The sequence below is a fragment of the Pristis pectinata genome, chromosome 32 (genome assembly GCF_009764475.1).
Source record: "Pristis pectinata isolate sPriPec2 chromosome 32, sPriPec2.1.pri, whole genome shotgun sequence".
NCBI lineage: Eukaryota > Metazoa > Chordata > Chondrichthyes > Rhinopristiformes > Pristidae > Pristis > Pristis pectinata.
Window position 1 is genome coordinate 9283011 of NC_067436.1, and position 19284 is coordinate 9302294.

The 19284-nt window shown below is 42.6% G+C and overlaps 2 long non-coding RNA genes across 3 annotated transcripts; one reads left to right on the forward strand and one right to left on the reverse strand.

Moving 5' to 3' along the window:
- The first annotated feature begins 1170 nt into the window (after positions 1-1170).
- Positions 1171-10856, forward strand: LOC127585260 (uncharacterized). Its single transcript, XR_007958483.1, has 4 exons — positions 1171-1638; positions 1755-1882; positions 9384-9478; positions 9610-10856. It is a non-coding gene; the product is annotated as an uncharacterized LOC127585260 (long non-coding RNA).
- A 535-nt stretch (positions 10857-11391) lies between these two features.
- On the reverse strand, positions 11392-18272 carry LOC127585261 (uncharacterized). Of its 2 annotated transcripts, none has more exons than XR_007958485.1 (3): positions 18221-18272; positions 14015-14251; positions 11392-13490 (listed from the first exon to the last, which is right to left on the reverse strand). It is a non-coding gene; the product is annotated as an uncharacterized LOC127585261 (long non-coding RNA). The 2 variants fall into 2 exon arrangements; XR_007958484.1 differs by lacking the exon at positions 18221-18272 and adding an exon at positions 15112-15617.
- Between the last annotated feature and the right edge of the window lie 1012 nt (positions 18273-19284).

Consider the following 19284-nt stretch of genomic DNA (forward strand, 5'->3'; position numbering starts at 1 on the left):
TGGGCTCATGGACTGTTCAGAAATCTGATGAGGGAGGGGAAGAACCTTAACCAACAAGACACCTCTGCATTTTCAAACACATTTGTTGGGAATCCAAACACCCAGAAAAGCCTTCTTTAACCACTGCACCGAGAAATGGCTCTGTCTGCAGACAATGGTGTTGGTTTGATTACTACTTGTAATTTACATGTGAACAGGTTTTTGTGAAGACTGGTTCTCATTTGTATTAATGGCTGCTATTCACTTAACTCCTGATTACAACTGATGATTGGTATTGGTATTGGTTTATTATTATCATTTGTACCGAGGTACAGTGAAAAACTTGTCTTGCACACCGATCATACAGGTCAATTCATTACACAGTGCAGTTACATTGGGTTAGTACAGAGTCCATTGAGTTAGCACAGAGTACATTGATGTAGTACAGGTAAGAATAATGCCAGTACAGAGTAAAGTGTCACAGCTACAGAGAAAGTGCAGTGCAATAAGGTGCAAGGTCACAACAAGGTAGATTGTAATCAACCCCTAACAGTCAGCATGGATTTGATGGGCCAAATGAGCTGTTTCTATGTTGGATGACTTTATTACTTTTTGGGAGCTACTTTACCTGGCTCTTTTAATTTTATTTGCCCACAGGTTATAGACTTTGCTGGGAGAAAAAACACTTAGTGCTCAACAATATACTCTATCCATAACATATGCAAATATATAAAATGATGCATCAAAGGTAATCACTCACTGTACAAGACATATCATTCTATTTACTTGCAAGATATCCACTGCATCTGCATGTGGACATTAATTTATCACATACATCCCTAAATGTTGTATTCAGTTTGTAACCTGTTGGTGGCAGGAGGACCTTAAACATTGTCCTTTCCCTGAAGATCCTTTGCACCAATCTTCAATGTGTCCTGCACTATGAAATGTATCAGTCTGTCACATTTAGTTGTGGGCAGCTCCTTGCACTCCTTGACCAGTGAGTTTCAGTCAGGCTGGAGTGCATCTATCACCAAGTTGATAATCTCCAGCAGCAGTTAATATTTGTCTCGGTGGGTGTCCCTAGGAACTGCCAATAGAATTGGTCATTGGTAATTGGTTTATCATTGTCACATGTACCGAGGTGCAGTGAAAAGCTGCATGCCTCCATACAGTTCATTTCATTACAACAGTGCATTGAGATAGTACAAGGGAAAAGCAATAACAGAATGCAGAATAAAGTGTTACAGAGGAAGTGCAGTGCAGGCAGACAATAAGGTGCAAAGCCATAACGAGGTAGATTGTGAGGTCAAGAGTCCATCTTATCGTACTAGGAAACTGTTCAATAGTCTTATAACAGAGGGATAGCTGTCCTTGAGCCTGGTGGTACGTGCTTTCAGGCTTTTGGATCTTCTGCCCAATGGGAGGAAGCAGAAGAAAGAGTGTCCAGGGTGGGTGGGATCTTTGATCATGTTGTCTGCTTTACCGAGGCAGCGAGAATTGTAGACAGAATCCATGGAGGCAAGGCTGGTTTCCGTGATGTTCTGAGCTGTGTCCACAACCCTCTGCAGTTTCTTGCGCTCACAGGCAGAACAGTTGACGTACCAAGCTGTGATGTGTCCGGATAGGATGCTTTCTATGGTGCCTCTATAAAAATTGGTAAGGGTCAAAGGGGACATGCCAAATTTCTTTAGCCTCCTGAGGAAGCAGAGGTGTACTCCAACTTCATTGATATTTTTATTACCTATAACTAATTGCTAAATGTTATGTTTTAGGTTGTACTCCAAGCACAAGTCACGCTGTCAGAGATTCTACCTTTAATGAGATGATCTTGTCTGCTCTCTCGGATCCCCTGGGACTATCTCGGAGACCATAGAAGTTATCCACATTAACAAAACAGAAGGTACTGAAAATACTCAACATCTGTGAGGAGGGGAATAGAGTTAATGTTTCAGGTCAATGATCTTTCATTAGAACACAGTGTTCGTTCCATATTAAGGTCAATATTTATCATTCAAATAGCTTCATGCAAACATATCTGTTTGCTATCATGTTGCTGTTTCTGGGATCTACCTACACCACAAGAGTTACGACACCTCAGAATGACTTCATTAGTTGAATAACGCTTGCGATAAACAGAAGGAATGAGTGGTGCTATGTTGATGTGAGTCTTTTTGTCAAACTTTGTCAAAGTTAACCCTCAACTGGCTCTCATCTTTCATTATGAGCTAATTTAGATAGTTTCGTTTATTGTCACAAGGATGCAATGAAATTCCTTCTCGTGTGCTCACAGACTAAACAGTGTACATGGTAATAATAAATACAACAATAAATACAGTGACAAGTGCAATATGAAGTAGTGCAAAAAGAAATGCTAAAGTTGTGATGATATTGAGTGTACTGTCCGAACACTCTAAACTTAAGTCAAGACTCTAAGTTCTGTCTGGCATAAGTATCTACGAGTACCCTCACTATAGAGAGATTATACTGTGTCAACCTACACTTCAAGGACTAGTTTACTTCAGTGCTTTAGTCTCTACAGAAAGGTCTAGCTGTCAGTAATCACTATTTCGAGCAGTGGGTCCCTCCTCCCAACCAAGGAGAAGATACTTCCAGCTAAGGAAGCAGTTTAAACACAGTTTGTTTTAAGTGAGACACATTTAATTCTAATAAGTAATTTTTAACAGCAACTTGTAACTTTCAAAGGATTTCCAAACACAAGTACAATTATTACAAACTAAAAAGTTATACTAACAAATTGCAGACGAACAAGTCATCCATTGCAAAGACCAAAGGCTGACGAATGAATTCTAGGTCATCTTTCTGTAACCCCTTGTCTCTTTCATTCCCCTGACACTGACTGCTTTCTAACACTTATACTGTTCTTTCACTTCATCGACATCATTGGCACATTCAACCACATTTTCAGGCCAGGTGACTGGAGGGTTTAATGAAGTTTAATGAAGAACCCCATTGTTCTCTTGTTTATGTTAAGAGGCTGAGCAGGGAATATTGGTTAAAAGTTTAACCTAGCAAACAACAACACCTTGAGCCTTGGACAGTCTCTGCTGTTTTTACAAAAGGGATTTTAGCTTAATGAGCAACCACTTCTTGACCTTTGGACAGGTCATGCTGCTGTGCTAAAAAGCTGAGGTTAGCAATAAACCTTTTTGGGGCCTGGGAAGTGAATATCCATCACAAAGTGACAATAACAGAATCAATAATAGAGATAGAATTAAGAGTCCAAGTATGTGGCAGCACCTCCACGGAGGGGATGTGAAAGAGATGATTGGTTCTAATGGTGGGTATAACCTTCCCACCATCGAGGACATCTACAAGAGGCAATGTCTCAGGAAGGCGACATCCATCATCAGGGACCCCCACCATCCGGGCCATGCCCTCTCCTTGATGCTGCCATCACCTTAAGTTTCAACAACAGCTCCTTCCCCACTGCCACCAGGTCCTTGAACCCACCTGAAAAACCCTAACGCTACCTCAGACTATATTTTTCTTCTCTCTCTCAATCTTGCGTGTGTCATTTTATTTTGCACGTGTACATTATGTATAATTTATGCTAATTTATGTTAACTTATGTTTGTCCTTGTCTTGTAATGTATTGTGTTGCTGCTGCAAAATGCTAATTTTATGGCATTTATACCCTGTCAATGACAATAAACTTAAACCACTCCCACTCCTTGTACTTGCCCCTCTGCAGCGCAACCTAATATTCTTCTGCCATTGAGTAGCAGAGGGAACAGGTCTGTGACTGCCTGTGAAGTGAAATGGTCATCTATCTGAAATGGAGTTATTAGATGTCAATGCACCAGGGGTGTTAGCCTGGGAGAAGGAGTAAAAAATCCAGTTCAATCATGTTCGTTTCCACAAGTGGGTTCCAGATCTTCACTGGAAAGAAATAGAAAAAGCTTCTTTCTTCCCTTTGTGAAGGAAATTAAACTTCCATGGTCTAAGTCACCATCCCACCTCTAGAATGAAGACCACTACTGCCCTCACCGACCCTGTCAATGGAGATGGAATTTTTCCCGTTTCTTGGGAGCCCACAGGAATCTTGTAAGGATAGGCAGCAACACCTCTGCCACAATTATCCTCAACACTGGTCCTCCACAAGGCTGTGTTCTCAGCCCCCTACTTTACTTCCTATACATTCAAAACTGCATGGCCAGATTCTGCTCTAACTCCATCTACAAGTTTACAGATAACACCACCATAGTGGGCTGAATCTCAAATAACGATGGGTCAAAGTACAGGAAGGAGATAAAGAGCTTAGTGACATGGTGTCATGGTAACAACCTTTCCCCCAATGTCAGCAAAACAAAAGAGCTGGTCACTGACTTCAGGATGCTGGCGGTGTACACATTCCTGTTTACATCAACGGTGATGAGGTCGAGAGGGTTGAGAGCTTCAAGTTCCTAGGAGTGAACATCACCAATAGCCTGTCCTGGTCCAACCATGCAGACGCCATGGCCAGGAAAGCTCACCAACACTTTCTCTATAACTGTAACACTTCATTCTGTATTCTGTTATTGTTTTGCCTTGTACCACCTCAATGTGACGAAATGATCTGTATGGATGGCATGCAAAACAAAGCTTTCAACTGTATCTCGGTACATATGACAATAATACACTAAGTTACCAATTTAAATTCATTCGAGTTGGGCTATAAATGTCCAAAATCTGTGACACATCATACAAGTGATTGCATACATTCCACAAGTTATATCAGGCCTCTATCACAATGCTATTTGTACAAAACTATTCAAGTGTTTATTCAGGTCTGGCTTTGTAGAAAGCAAATGTGCTTTTCGCAGTCACATTTATTGCTCTTCACAAGATCACAAGACAAGGGAGCAGAAGCAGGCCATTCGGCCCATCGAGTCTGCTCCAAGGAAAGGGAAATAGAAATGAGAAATGGGGAATGGGGGAAGAAGAAGAAAAAAACTATTCTAATCCCAATTACCGGCCTTATCCCCATATCCCTTGATATCCTGACTATTTAGATATCTATCTATCTCCTCCTTGAACGCCCCCACTGATCTGGCCTCCACTGCTGTACGTGGCAAGGAGTTCCACAAATTCACCACCCTCTGGCTAAAGAAATTTTTCCTCATCTCTGTTTTGAAACTGTACCCTCTAATTCTAAGATTGTGCCCTCTGGTCCTGGACTCACCCACCAAGGGAAACAGCCTAGCCACATTTACTCTGTCCTTTCCTATCAATATTTTAAATGTTGCTATGAGGTCCCCTCTCATTCTTCTGTACTCCAGCGAGTACAGTCCAAGAGCCGACAAACGCTCCTCATACGTAAGCCCTTTCATTCCGGGAATCATCCTCGTAAATCTCCTCTGAACCCTCTCCAACGTCAACACATCCTTCCTAAGATGTGGAGCCCAAAACGGCGCACAATATTCCAAATGAGGCCTCACTAGTGCCCCGTAGAGCCTCATCAACACTTCCTTACTTTTATACACTATACCTCTCGAAATGAATGCCAACATAGCATTTGCTTTCTTTACCACCGATCCGACCTGGTGGTTAACCTTTAAGGTCTCCTGCACGAGTACCCCCAAGTCCCTTTGTACTTCTGTGCTTTGGATTTTCTCTCCTCCTAGATAATAATCTGCCCGCTTATTTCTGCTTCCAAAGTGTACAACTGCACATTTCCCTACATTGAATCTCATCTTCTCTGTTTGACGGTAAGGCCACATCATGGAATTGCATTGGCCAGACCAGGCAGGAGAGTCAAGGTTCCTTCTCCCAAAGAACATCAGTGAACAAGTAATGCTTTAAAAATAACCCAACATGTTATTTTTCTCTGGATCCTGCCCACTTTATTGAATTGAATTTCCTATCTAAAAATAGTAGTTTGAACTCAGGGCCTTGATCTATAACTACAACTATTTAGTTAGCATGCCCCAGGTTACAATACGTAAAGGGTCTTTCACTCCAACAAATCTTTCTTGAAATTGATCCGTTAAGCAAACTTTTTTTATTTCTTGATCCTTTCAAATAAGTTTTCATTTAAACCATCCCTAAACAACCTAGGAATTTATGTTAAAAATTCAGAATTATTTCAAGATTAAAGCACATTAGTTCGTTAATCTCCTGGCAAATCAGTTTGACAGGATATGGTACCAGATCGCATGATTGTCAAACAAAGCTCGTGATAAGTCACTTGACACTTTACATCTTAGACATTTGAAGGACAACTTCCCTACAGACTGATGAATAAGCTTGGACTGCGGAAGAATTTGACAAATAAACAAAGCTCCCAGGAGATAAAACTGCTTGAAACGCCATTTCCTTTTGCCTTCTAGTTATATAAACAATGCCAAACAATCATTCTGATTTTTCTGCTTCAGAGCTTTCCCTATACACCTACAGTGCTCTAAAACAAAGAAAACCACCTTGGAATTACCAGGTTCAGATCCCCAATGATCAATGTGAAGAAACTAACCTAGTAATTGTCAGGTTGTACCAATGTAACTATTCAGTATAGTTATATACACTAGTTGGGAGGATTGTATAAGGAGTTCTGTGGCCACCTACTTATACTCTACCCAGAGAGGATAAGGTAGAGGTCTGGGAAAAGATTCAGGGATTAGCTAAAGATATAGTTAGACCACACAGAAACAGGCCCTTCGGCCCTACTCGTCCATGTCGATTAAGCTGTCTACTTGAGCTAGTCCCAGTTCCCTGGGTTTGGCACAAAGCTCTCTAAACCTCTCCTACCAATGTACCTATCCAAATGTCTTTTAAACTTTGTAATTGTACCTGCCTCTACCACCTCCTCTGGCACCTCGCTCCATATACCCACCACCCTCTCTGTGCAAAAGTTGCCCTTCAGGTCCCTTTTAAATCTCTCCCCTCTCACCTTAAACTTGTGCCCTCTAGTTTTAGACTCTCCTACTCTGGGAAAAAGACTATGACCAGCTATAAAACTGTTTCTCAGCTTCAAGAACAACAGGCCTTGATGTTCTAGGTCTATTTACTTCATAATAGTGAAGGTTTGGAAGTGAGCTGATGAAGCTGCCCAATGGGTATTACTGGGTTTGTTATCTGGCACCATGCACAACCTGTTCCATGATTTGGTTGTCAACGGTCATCTCAGCTAGCTTGAACTCCCAGTAGCACAAACATAGAACATTACAGCACAATAGAGGCCATTCGGCCCACGATGTTGTGCCAACATTTTATCCTGCTCTAAGATCTATCTGACCCTTCCCTCCTACATAGCCCTCCATTTTTCTATCATTCATGTTGTTATCTAAGGGTCTCTTAAATGTCCCCAGTGTATCTGCCTCCACAACCTCTGCCGGCAGTGCGTTCCACGCACCCACCACTCTCTGTGTAAAAAACTTACCCCTGGCATCCTCCTTATACCTTCCTCCAATCACCTTAAAATTATGTCCCCTCGTGTTAGCCATTTTTGCCCTGGGAAAAATTCTCTGACTGTCCACTTGATCGATGCCTCTTATCATCTTGTAAACCTCTATCGTCACCTCTCATCCTCCTTCTCTCCAAGGAGAAAAGCCCTAGCTCGCTCAGCCTATCCTCATAGGACATGCTCTCCAATCCTGGCAGCATCCTGGTAAATCTCCTCTGCACCGTCTCTAAAGCTTCCATATCCTTCCTATAATGAGGCGACCAGAACTGAGCACAATACTCTAAGTGTGGTCTAACCAGGGTTCTATAGAGCTGGAACATTACCTGGTGGTTCTTGAACTCAGTACCCCGACTAATGAAGGCCAACACACCATACGCCTTCCTAATAACCCTATTGACCTGCGTGGCAATCTTGAAGGATCTGTGGATGTGGACCCCAAGATCCCTCTGTTCCTCGACACTGCTAAGAGTCCTGCCATTAACCCTGTATTCTGCCTTCGTTCAATCTTCCAAAGTGTATCATTTCATACTTTTCAGGGTTGAACTCCATCTGCCACTTCTCAGCCCAGCTTTGCATCCTATCAATGTCCCGTTGTAAACTACAGCAACCTTCTACACTATCCACATCACCAGCAACCCAACTTACTAACTCACCCTTCCACATCCTCATCCAAGTCCATAAAAAAACAGGACCTGAGGTTAATCAATTGTGGAATTGTAAAGGAAGAGATTAGGGCACAAAAAAAGAATTAATGTCATAGAGCACAGAAACAGGCTCTATGGCCCACCATGTATAGATCTACACTAATCCCACTTAGCTGCATTAAGTCTGTAGCCTTCTCTGCCTTGAGAATTCAAGTATTCACCTCATGCTTCTTAAATGCCATGAGAATAGCTGCCTCATCTCCTCTTCACATAGTGCAATCCAGACTCCAGCTATCTTCTATGTGAAGAACTTCCCCCTCAGATCCCCTGTAAACCTTCTACCTCTCACCTTAAACCTACGCCCTCTTGTTTTCTACACTCCTACCATGGGAAATAGATTTTTACTCTCCACCCTATCTGTCCCCCTCATAATTTTATGTACCCCTTAGCCTTCTCCACTCCAGTGATAACAGTCCATCCAGTCTCTCCAATGCACTTTCCTGGTGAATCTCCTCTGCACCCTTTGGACAGAGGCAGGATAACAGCCCATGAGGGAAAATACAACACAGTGAGGAGGTGGTAGCTGGGAAAAGCAATAGCATTGACTGTAAGACAAGCTGCAAAAGCAAGGCAAAGTTGTGGCAGGAGAGGTAGCAAAGAACCATTGCATGTTTCTCTACCCTATGTATCTTATTTATTGCTGGAAACTAGTGCTTAAACATTGCAATGTATTGATCTTGGACTGTTGTTGGTAAAGTATCATCGTAATTATTTGATGTCAGTTTGAATCATTGTACTTGAAGGATTCTTGTTCAGCATTTTGTACGATTGTGCTGGATTGCATTGACTGCTAACCAGTGGTGTTATAGAGTCAGAGAGTAACACAGCAAGGAAACAAGCCCTTTGGCCCAACTCATCCATGCTGACCATGGTGCCCACCTGATCCAGTCCCATTTGCCCATGGTTGGCCTGTATCCCTCTAAACCTTTCCTATCCATGTACCTATCAAAATCTCCTACATATGTCGTTATTGTACCTCCCACAACTACCTTCCCTGGCAGCTCGTTGCTGGGCAGCAGCACCAGCTAACTGCACTGTGCTTGCCCGTGCATCCCAGATTTACAGCTGCACATTGTAGCCCAGAAGTACGGAATGCACTGGAGATCAGGCACCAGTGCATCTGATCACTGACTGCACCCCGAATTCAGCACCTACTTTGGGGTGGTTTTGGAAGGCACTGAGCTGAGGAACCAGTTATTCTTACTTCACACGGCCATAGTTGCTGTATCCAGTAAGGCCATTAACTACACTGATGAAGAGTCCTGGACCTGAAATGTTAACGGTTTCTCTCTCCACAGACACTGCCTGACCTGCTGAATGTTTCCAGCAGATTCTGCTTTATTTCATCCAGCAGGACCCCTTTATTTAGCTATTGTGGAAACCAGAAGTGAAGGTAAGTATATTTTAAACCTTATTCTAACTAATATTAATATTTTATGCATTTAAATAAGAAAAGTGCATTTTTTTCTATTTTCTATGATTATTTTGATCCATTTCAACTTTCTAAATGTCTTCAATCATCAGGGACATCTTGAAACTCTGGAAAAAGCCTTTGATAACGTACATTTTTGTCTACACACTGCTGGCAGACAATTCTGCTGGCCATAGTTATTCCTGAACCTGGTGGTGTGGGACCTCAAGCTTCTGTTCCTCCTGCCCGATGGTAGCAGCGAGAAGAGGGCATGACCCGCTTGGCGGGGATCCTTGATGATAGATACCACCTTCTTGAGGCAGAGCCTGCTGTAGATGCTGTCAGAGGTGGGAAGGGCTGTGCCCGTGATGGACTGGGCTGTGTGCACAACTCTCTGCAATCACTTGCATTCCTGTGCATTAGAATTGCTGTAGCAGGCTGTCATGCAACCAGTCAGGTTAGTGTGGTTATGAATGCCTATATGTGTGAATATGAATATAACAATATTACGGCACAACTTCAATGCCCATGACTCACTTTTTTACTTACTAATCAGGAACACAGTTCTCCTCATCCAGGTTCCCAAGCATCCACGTGTGACTAACAACTAACATAGTGAACAACTTGAGCCTTGTCCACCACCACAATGAAAGCACTGAGGGAATAGTGCAATGCAGGGGGATGCAATCCTTTCACGAAGAGAGGCAAAATGGTTTCAGGTGGATGTAGTTGATGGGTATCAATCACCCTGGTCCCTGGAGATTAATGCAGGACACACCTCTGCAGGTGATCACGCTGACTGAGCCTTGATCCGTGTAGAAAAGGAAAGATGCAGGAATCATCTGAAGTTGTATCTGGTATGTTTGTTCTTCATCAAAAGACAAGCTTCGCGTGGGTTTAACATCTGAACATTTTATCAACCAACAACAGGCTGGCTTGCTTTTCCCTCTCTTTTTACAGCCACTTCCAGTTCCCCCCATGTGGCCCCTTTGCATTGCCTACTGGGAACTGTAGTTCTTAATTATAACTACATAATAACACAGTATCGATAACTGGATAACCAACAAGCTTTTGGGAAATCCATTCAATAACGATGATTCAATTTGCTCACGAGCAAAAATTTTGCATAAACATTTCTTCTCCAACTGAAAGAAAGTAATCATAAATCAAGCAAACCAGATCAAAGCTCCTGGATCAAGTGCAAAACCTCAGTACAATTCCCCACTCTTTCCTTTTTGAGTTACAAATCATTAATTTAAACCTGCCTTATCAGGAATGGAACTACCTCTCTAACGAAGGAGATATGTGTGTGTGGAACTGATGGGTAATGTTAAATTATTGATGGATTGTTGAAAGTATGTGATCACATAATGCTACATCTTTCACTTCCACATGCAACTTTTCTGGCTCATTGAAAGTTCCAGATTGATTGCATTGAGTGTCACACAGTTCCATACTGTACCATGTATGGCTTCTTTCATGCTGGATAAAATAAACAGGTATGTGCTTATCTTGCCTTGGGGCTCAGCTCTCGTTGGCACACAAGGAGTGGAGCATTCTGTCATTCAACTTCTGTTCTTAGTTTAATTGACACTTTCTTTTTAAACCTCCTCGAGTGAACTTGCAGGAAGGCCATCACGAGCAATAGTGCATTACAAGTGTTTTCAAAACATGAAGTGCATGAATGCAACAGTGATGGGGCACATTTCATAATCAGGAGAGAAAGCTTGAAATGTTGAATCTGCAGTTTCTTCCCAGATTTAGACTAGGTGGCTATTGTAGAATATCCTAGTCCCTACCTCTGATCTAGTGAATGTTGCTTATCACCTTTCAGTATATCCTAGGTTTAAAAAAATGATTAAAATGAAATATTTATGTAAAGAGATGAACACAGGTAATCAAGCATAATTTATATGGTTTACAAACCAACAGGATTGGATCTTGAGAACATTGCGAAATAATCCTGGAAGTCCAATTCTGTTTTATCTACTTACTGAAAATTTGTAGCTCTGGTAACAAAGAGACATAATATTCTAACAACTAACTCAGTGTGAGCAGTGCCATGAGTGTTACATGTATATATTTTTGAATGTTTTGAATTTGCAGATGTCTCACACTCCTGGTATCACAATTGAACATACCACACTTCCATTTACAGATGCAAAACAAGCTTTATCAAAATGAAAAAAGCTTGCCTTTGATTTAGATGCCTAAAAGTACAAAGAGCACCTTCCAATTTGCAATTAGACTCTGAGCGACCTCACCCTGTGTTTATTCACTATTATTAGACATTATTGTATGCCATCATTCAATGCTTTCAATCTTTAAAATCAAATCACTGAGAATATTTTTATCCTAAGAGGCAAGCTGTTTTCTTTAGAGTCATAGAGTCATACAGCACAGAAACAGGCCCTTCGGCCCAACTGGTCCATGCCGTCCAAGATTCCCATCTAAGCTACTGCCATCTGCCCATATTTGATCCTTATCCCTCTAAACCTTTCCTTTCCATGTACCTGTCCAAGTACATTTTAAATGTTGTTAATGTACCTGCTTCAACCACTTTCTCTGGCAGCTCGTTCCATATACTGACCAAGCTCTGGGTGAAAAAGTTGCCCCTCAGGTTCCTATTAAATCTCTCCCCTCTCACCTTAAACCTATGCCCTCTAATTCTTGATTCCCCAACCCTGGGAAAAAATCTGTGGGTATTCACCTTATCTATGTCCCTTATTATTTTATACACCACCCCTCGTTCTCCTACTCTCCATGAATAAAGTCCCAATCTACTCAACCTCTCTCCAAAACTCAGTCCCTTGAGTCCCAGCAACATGCTCGTAAATCTCCTCTGCACTCTTTCCAGCTTAGTAGATGGTTCAAAGACAAATCTTCAGTTTTATAAATTTAAAAGATATGAGGGGCTAGGAGAGAATGTTTTGTTTTGAGGGGGAAGGCAACAATCATTTGGAACTCATTGCCTGTCAGGATGGCGAAAACGGAATCAATCAGTATTTTTAAAGGGAATTGAATAGATAATCAAGGGAAAATTGTTTTCATAGTTGTGGGAAAAGAGCAGGAAAATGGGGCTGATGGGATTATTCCATTAAGAGCTGGATTGGACACAATGGGCCGAAAGACCTCTTTATATCCTGTAAACAATTGTATAATTCCATTCTATGGAGCCACTGAACAGGAAACCCTTGGGTTTGGATGGAATGCCGATTCAACACCTCAGTGAGCAATGTCAATCAGAATTGCTCCAATGGTTCAATGTTAGATTGGATTCGATTATTGTCATATACACCAGGGTGCAATGAAGCTCACAGAGTAAACAGTGTACATGGTAATAATAAACATAACAATACAATGATGAGCTCAAAACAACAAAATGGTGCAAAGACAATAGTGCAATCCGAAGTAGTGCAAAAAGAAATGTTAAAGTCACCATAGCAGAATAACTGAAAGAGGTAGAGTTGAGAGTCCGAGAACGTGGCAGCACCACCGGGAAGGGGATGTGAGAGAGGCGATTGCTTCAGGAGTCTGACAGCAGTGGGGGAGAAGCTGTTCTGAAGTCTGGACGTCTGGGCTTTCAAGCTCCTGTATCTTCTCCCAGAAGGTAGAAGACAGAAAAGGGAACGGCCAGGGTGGCAGGCATCCTTGATGAGACCGTTAACCTTCCTGATGCAACGCACCGTGAAGATGGACTGGATGGAAGGAAGTGACGAGCCTGTGACGGACTGGGCAGTGTTTACCTCTCTCTGCAGGTTCTGACGGTCAAGAGCAGAGCAGTTGCCACACCAGGCTGAGATGCAAACTTTCTATAGCATGTCTGTAGAAGTTTGAGAGAATCCTCATGGACAAGTTGAATCTTAGAAGTCTGAGAAAGTGAATCCACTGATGGGCTTTCTTAATCACCGCATCAACGTGAAGGGACCAGGTCAGCTTGCTGGTGACATGGATGCCAAGGAACTTGAAGCGGCCAACCATCTCTACAGCAGCTCTGTTAATGAGTACAGGGTACATCAGCATAAGCAGCTTTGCTACTAAATAGTAACGGCAGGCACGGTAGTGTAGTGGTTAGCGTAATGCTATTACAGTGCCAGCGACCAGGGTTCAATTCCCGCCGCTGTCTGTAAGGAGTTTGTACGTTCTCCCCATGTCTGCATGGGTTTCCTCTGGATGCTCCGGTTTCCTCCCACATTCCAAAGGCGTACAGGTTAGGAAGTTGTGAGCATGCTATGTTGGTGCCGGAAACGTGGCGACACTTGTGGGCTGCCCCCAGAACACACAGCACAAAAGATGCATTTCACTGTGTGTTTCGATGTACATGTGACTAATAAAGAAATCTGATCTTATTTTATCTAATGGATAACTGGGAGTGGTTTTGAGATAATGTTATAAACTCAGCATAGATTTTATTTCACTCATAGATTGCTCATTGTTGTCCTATTGCACTGAAGGCAATACCACCTTTGTAATTTATAAAAATAATGTTTGACTTCGGTATTACCAGAAAATACTTACACTTATATGGTTTCCTTCACATCCCTGGGAGGTGCCAAAGTGTTTCATAGCCAGTTGATTGCTTTTAAAGTCTTAGCTGAATACAGAATGAAATATGTACATAGAAAGATCCCACAAAGAACAATAAGAGGAATGGCCAATTAACTTGACTTTGTTGATATTGGCTGAATGGGGAATGAGAACTGTGGCATCAGGAAAATTCATAGCTTGTCTTCAAATAATGCTCTGGAAATGTTTCTATGAACAGAGAGAAACAATTTTAGTTTAGTTAGTTGAAAGTGCAGATGGTGGGAATTATTGCTGGAAATATTCACCAGGTCAGGCAGCATCTGTGGAGGAGGAAACAGAGCAAACATTCCAAATTGATGGCCATTTGTCAGACCTGTACATACTACAGAGTCTAATGATAGTAAGTAAACACAGGGTAAGGTCAATCAAGCTCACTGGAATGTAGGAGGCTGAGGGGTGACCCTGGAGAGGTTCATAAAATTATGAGAGGCATAGATATGATAGACAGATGGTCTTTTCTCTCAGGGTAGGAGTCTAGAATTAGAGGACACAGGGAGGGGTAAGTTTATCACACAGAGGGTGGTGGTTATCTGGAATAAGTGGAGACAGATACAATTACAGTGTTTAAAAGGCATTTGGACATGGATATAAAAGGCGTAGATGGATACTGGTCTAATGCAAGAAAACTAGATAGGCATAGACAGGCATCGCAGTCAGCATGGGTGAGATGGGCCGAAAGGCCTCGTTTCTGTGATGTATGACGCTATAATTCTATGAATGTACCCTTATTCAGCTGATGGTTCCTGTGGCCAGTCTGTGCACAGGAGAGTAGCATGCACACAATGAAAGCCATGCTGTCACTTTCGATATGGTAGGGATGACAACTGACATGGTGAACTCACAATCTCATCCAGGTGTAGTAACCCTTGACTTTGACTTTTCATTCACCTTGATGTACACCTTCTCCGCCTTCTGAGCCTACCCATCACAGTGACAGCTCAGCCACACTGTAACAACAAAAGCCACCACAAAACAAACTAAATTTATAAATGAAACCACACCACATGACATGGAAAACTCAATAATACCTATCTTGCTGTTCCTTTGTAAGACATAACATCAGCTGCAGCAGAGTTAGTGCAAACACTGACTTTCAATGATAGAAGCCAAAGACAGCCTTCGAAGCACAAGTTCAAGGAGTTCTGGTTATTGAAACTTGGTTGGAAATTGCAGTGTCTTGGCATGGGCTGTGGTAATCAGGGTTGGAGGCACCTCAGTGATCTTTGGGACGGCAGATTGCTGGAAGCTTGGTCACCGTGCAAGCCCCTTTATGTATTGTGATCCACAGGCAAAATGTCAGCAATCTGGGTTTGAGTGGCAGCGTCCAAGCTCCCATGGAGTCTTGCTCTGCGATGGGAATTGCAACATGAACATCAGCTGCTGCATCAAGGTTGGTTCTATTAGGTGGATCTGGACACCATTTTCCCTTTGGAAGGTTCTGCACTAACATCTGTGCTGCAGGCCTGAATTTCTTCCACGTATCTTGATGCTGAAAGGTGGATTTCTCACCAGGCTTCTCCATTCCCCGAGCATTTGTTTGCACATTCTTGCATCTGTGGACTATCCCATCAAATCATTCACTGGGAGTGGAGCTCTTGGCCAACTTCAGACTACACTGACAGTGCATCTGTGCCACTTGTCTTTGCTTCAATGGCTGATGACTACACATGTCCTGTGTCTTTGTAAGGAAAGAGTTAAATTAGCCAAAAGTCATTTCTGATTCCTCCTTACTGTGTGCAGTAGTGTGTAACACAAAATGATGGTTGTAAGACAAAATGGTGTCAGTATGGAATGTGGTAACACCTTGGAGATGTGCATGGATGCACATCCTTGAGATTAGATACTGGTGAAGAATATTTTTTTCCTTGCAGAGCTGCTGTCTCTGTTTCTAAGTTATGTGCCTAGGCTAAAGGTCAAGAGAGATAAGAAGGTACAGGCTGGTACCACGAGCGGATGGGAAAGTACTGGGGTAAAAGTTAGGTTAGGTTTCTGAAGGGTATAAAAAGGGGCAACTTCTTGGCGCAAATTGGAATCTTCCCTTCGGCTGGGTTGTGACCGGTGCTAGGAGACAGAAAGAAGGCTGTGTGAAAGGTTGTCGGACACTTATGCACACATACACACACAGACACATACACACACACTCTCTGTCTCACAAACACACTCACACTCACACACACACACACACACACACACACACACACACAGATCCTCCATCACAGAACACAGAAAAGTACAGCTCAGGAACAGGACCTTTGGCCCATGATATCCATGTCGAACGCGATTAGAAATTAATCTAATCATATCAGCCTGCACATGATCTATATCCCTCCATTCTCTGCCCATTCATGCACTTGTCAAAATGCCTCTTAAACACTGCTATCATGTCTGATTCCACCACAACCCCTGGCAGTGTGTTCCAGGCACTCACTACTTTTTGCACAAAAACCATGCCTCACACATCTCCTTTAAACTTTCCCCATCTCACCTTAAAGCTGTGCCCTTTAGTATTTAACATTTCCACCCTGGATAAGAGACTGACCGTCTACCCTATCTATGCCAATGTTGTGAGAAATCCACATGGCTGTCACGTGACAGTAAAGACACTGACCCCCGCTGACCAGAGGACGGCATTGCTCCTCTGAGCAGAAGTGATACTACTGTCAATCAAGGTGCAGCTCCACCCACCCCTCGGGTGTGGGAGTACCTTTTGCCTCTGAACTTGCCTGACCATTGGCTGTGGCAGGAACCTTTGTCTTTGACTCCCACACCATTGGCTCATTTAAATCACAACAGTGAGGCTCCACCCAGCCTCCTAGCACCATAAAAAGGGCTGCATCCCCCTAGCCCTTCCTCTTTTGATGACCCCAGGAGTAGTGAGACAATGCTGCAGAGGTCATTGGTAAGAGTAATCACCACATGGTCAGGGAGCGTTTCACTCAGACTCAGGGAGTGTTAAGAGCCAATGCTAGTGTGGGACGGGCATTGAAGTGTTATATCCTGAAGTTGTACATTGTTATTGTGTGCTTGTTTGTATCAGTGTGTGTGAGTGTATTTTACCCCAGTTGCTCTTCTCCTCTTGTGTTTGTGGTATCCTGCGCGTGAGTGAGCGTGTGTCTGTTCCCATCCGTTCTGTCCTGCGTTTGCCTTTGTGATTAAACTAGTTTTGGTCTACAAAGCTCGTGTCCAGAGTCCTTGATCCTTAAGACAAAAAAGAACGATTCCACTCAACAGCCTCTCATAAACTTCTCTCAGGTCACTCCCTCAGCCTCTAACGCTCCAGTTCCTGTTGCTTTTGGTTGTGCACCACTTTACCCTGTAGCAGAGAAGGAATGTTGTTGTGAGCTCGTGTGATGGTTGAACAGTTGTTAGGGTGTGCATGTTGGGGGAATGTGGATGAGGTCTATGACTGTGATAGGTTTGGGAGGGTGCATTGGAGCATATGAATGTTAAGAATGTGATCTGGGTGACAGAGGTTGTTGGCAGGGGATTAATGAGGATGCAATCCATTTGCCAATGCTTGAAGTTGCCAATGGAGACGACAGTTGAAGATACACTCTGGCCTCAACCTCTAATGTGATATCACTGCATATCAAGGTTTGCAGACAGGAAGTCTGGAATATGTGGTTCACTGTGGTATTTTATGATAGGAAAATTATTCACCGCTTTAAATTTTTGCATTGGATTTTGAAGGAACTAACTTAAAAAATGATTACTATCCTTTACCAGAATGATCAAAATCATGGGACATGGCACATAATGAAATGTTAAATTAAATATCTGAGCATAAAACAATTTTTACAAGCTAGAACACTGACAAAATAATGAATGATGTCAATTCATCTTTTAGTATCAAAAAAACATGGATAAGAGCCAATTATCTGCAGGCAGGAATGCATTCTTCATGACAATATCAATGCCCCAGAGTGAAGCACTTTAAACTGAGCATGTTAATGCTTGCCCAAAAAACAAGAGTCCAATTATAAGTCAGCCATTCCTCACTCTTGTTAGCATATGATAAATGTGCTCTGTGCTCTGATATTGTTGAAACAATCCCATTAGTTCTTTTGATAAATGCAAAGCCTTAGGAAGGAATCTGAAGCAGCTGGTGACAGATGTACATTATTTATCAGCACTTACTTCAGTATTAAGCACCAACTCACTTCAAAGTTGTCAGCGAAGAAGATCTGAAGAACCCAAGAGCAAAATCGCAACTTGAGTTAATTACTTTGTTTGGTTGGTTTTGCAATTGGCTTTCACAATGATTCCCTTAGGCCAGGTCTGAAAATATGTTGATTATTAACAGTACTGTTGAACACCATGGTTTGTGAAAGGTGAAGTTGGCTATGCATGAAATATAGGAATTTGCAGCAACGTTGATCAATTGAATTCATGTTCACACATGAAGGGAAGGTTTTCTCTTTTTTTTTCACTTATTAGTGGCATCAGAAATACATTGGAAGATTTTCGATATTCACTGTTTTTTACTGGAATTGTAAATGTCTCCTAAAAGTGTTTCCTTTCCTCTGCCTTCATTGATCTCGTTAATCTTTATACAGAGACACAAGAGACTGCAGATGCTGGAATCTGGAGCAACACACAAGGTGATGGAGGAATTCAGCAGGTCAGACAGCATCTGTGGGGGGAAGTGGACGGTCGACATTTCAGGTTGAGTCCAGATGAAGGATCTCGACCTGAAATGTCGACTGTCCATTTCCCTCCAAGGATGCTGTCTGACCTGCTGATTTCCTCCAGCCTCTTGTTTGTTAATCTTTATATAGTTCTTTTCATGAACTCTGGACATCCCAAAGTTCCATTCAGCCAATGAAAGACCACCCAGAAATTCAGTGACTTTTTCAAGCAGGTGTGGCACGGTGGTGTAGTGATAGAGCTGCTGCCTCACAGCTCCAGGGACCCGGGTTCAATCCTGACTTCAGGCGCTGTCTGTGTGGAGTTTGCACGTTCTCTCTTTGACTACATGGGTTCCCCCGAGTGCTCCAGTTTCCTCCCACATCACAAAGACGTTGGTAGGTTAATTGGCCACTGTAAATGCCCTTGGTGTGTAGGTGAGTGTTAAAAATCTGGGGGGTTGGGGTTAGATGGGAATGAGAAGAGAATGAAAATGGATTAGGGTAGGATTAATGTAGATGGGTGTTTGATGGTCAGCACAGACTTGGTGGGCTGAAGGGCCTGTTTCCATGCTG